General features: G+C 45.3%; 1 non-coding gene across 1 annotated transcript; it reads left to right on the forward strand.

Annotated features, from left to right (window-relative positions):
- Positions 1 to 1,744: 1,744 nt before the first annotated feature.
- Positions 1,745 to 1,851, forward strand: LOC120639356. The gene has a single exon (XR_005661361.1). It is a non-coding gene; the product is annotated as a small nucleolar RNA R71 (small nucleolar RNA).
- The last annotated feature ends 520 nt before the right edge of the window (positions 1,852 to 2,371 follow it).

Genomic DNA, 2,371 nt, shown 5'->3' on the forward strand with positions numbered 1-2,371 from the left:
GGTGGCGACACTTTCTTCTGCCGTAGGCAGAGTTACTTCGATCTCTATTTCCCAAATTTCAGAAATTTCTTACGTTGGATATTTCACTTCGCGTTCCGTTGGTTATACACCTTGATCTCCTCTCGAGTTCGAAGATTCTCCATGAATCCGATGAAACTTTTGATCTCCGAGTATTGATCATCTTTTAGTCTGAAGCCGAATCTCTCCTTCTGCCCATTGATATTGAGTTGGATTACTCCAACTCCTGCATCAATGTGTGCGGTTGTCATACTCAAGAATGGCCTTCCCAATATGAGAGGGATCTTGGTGTCGACTTCCATATCGAGAATGACGAAATCAACGGGGACAAAGAAATTCTGTATTTTCACCGGAATATCCTTGGTGATCCCCGCGAGATGACGAACTGATTGGTCTGCTAGCTGCAAACACATGGCAGTAGGAGCAAGCGCATGATGGTTAAGTTTATCATAAATTATCTTTGGCATGACGCTGATGCTTGATCGCAGATCGCAAAGAGCGTGCTTAAAGTGTTGAGCTCCGATGGAACATGTGTTGGTGGGGCATCCTGGTTTCTTCTTCTTCTCCAGGAGAGGGTTGAGTATAGCTGTGCTACACTCATCTGTAAGCTGCATGACCTCGGTGGTCGGTAGGACCCTCTTGTTGCCAAGGATATCCTTGAGATACTTGGTGTACGTGGGAACCTGCATAGTATCAAGAAGTGGTATGTTGCTATAAAGCTTTTTTAATTACCTCGATGAACTTGCTGAATTGCTCGTCGGCCACCGGCCTCCTTTTCCGCTCTAGAAACGGTAAGGCGGCTGTATCGTGACAGTCCCGTGAAGTTCTAGGGGGTTCCACAGGGTCTTCCTGGGTAGCAATGGTGTTGGATTCTTTGGCCTCCTCCAGCACCCCGTCTTTAGCATCGGTATTCCTGGGGGTTACGGTCTCCCACCGTGTACCTACATCCTGTAGAAAATGTGGTCTCTGTGCGGATTTTCTTGCCCGCACAGCTACCGCATTCACGCTTTCTTTCGGGTTCACTTCCGATTGCTTGGGTAGCTCTCCCATGTTATGGTTATAACATGATGAGGCCAGTTGAGTTACTTTAGATACTATTAATTCATTGAAACTCAACTGATTTATAATAATAGAGTTAAACCCATCTAGTTGCACAGCCAAAGACTCAAGAATTTTATCATTAGCAAGAAACTTCTCACTAATGTTGTCATTAATTTGCTTTTGGCTGTACATGAAGTCTTTAAGCGAGTGCAGAAAACTATTATTAAAATTATTACCTTGCTATTGGCCGAAGGGGAGGTCGAGCTTAGAATTCCAACCTTATTGAGGACGGCAGTCTGAGTCATTGGGAGTGTCATTCCCAATGGAGTTCTCGTCCTCTTGAGTGAACGGGCAGGATTTACCCGAGTGTCCAATATTGCCACATTTCTCACATGTCATCCGAGACTCAGTCTGGTTAACCTCCTAGTGTGGATATTCCAACTTTTTCATGAGAAGATCAATCTTGGCTACCAGCCTATTGACACTGTCGATTTCATGTATTCCTTTTGCATGGGCCGGCTGCCTATCTGCCTTCCAACTCTGGTTGAAAGCAACCTTGTCGATGAGCACTCTAGCTCTTGCAACATCGAGAGAGAGGAATGCTCCTCCCGCTGCTGCATCCATGTGATCTTGCGATCACTGGTTCAGATCATGGAATAAGTTCTAAATGATAAGCCGTTCTTCCATGCCGTGGTGTGGGCATGCTGCAATGTATTACTAAAGACGTTCCCAGGCTTCCAGGACTGTTTCGTCCTGGAGTTGTTGAAAACTGGAAATCCTGTTCTGAAGGGCGTTGGTTTTGCCCATCGAAAAGTACTTGACCAGAAAAGCATCGGCGCACGTATCCCAAGAGTCGAATTCTTTCTTGTAGGTGTAGAACCATGTCTTTGCCTTCCCAAGCAAAGAGAATGGGAACAGTCGAAGACGAATATTATCTATCGTAGTGCCTTTTGGGTTGATTATGCTACTCACTTCCAGAAAATTCTGGATATGAGTGTTGGCATCCTCTGATGCCTTTCAGCAGAAGGGACTTGCTTGGACCATGTTGACAAGACCAGTCTGTATCTCAAAGCCATCAGTGCCTTGGTCATTGACCAGTCCAGTAGGGATATGGCTATTGGACGGGGCTGAGAATTGACAGAGTGTCATCTGAGCCATGGGTATTGAAACTGGCATTTTCAAACCTTGATCCTAAGAAAATTCCTTCTGGTAAGACTATGCGTCAAACAATTCACCCAATTCTTCTAGATCTGAGTTGAAGTGACATGGTAGATCAAAACTGGTCCTGCACTGCTCTGCAGAAATCACAAAG

The sequence above is a fragment of the Panicum virgatum genome, chromosome 6K (genome assembly GCF_016808335.1).
Source record: "Panicum virgatum strain AP13 chromosome 6K, P.virgatum_v5, whole genome shotgun sequence".
In the NCBI taxonomy this organism is placed as follows: Eukaryota; Viridiplantae; Streptophyta; class Magnoliopsida; order Poales; family Poaceae; genus Panicum; species Panicum virgatum.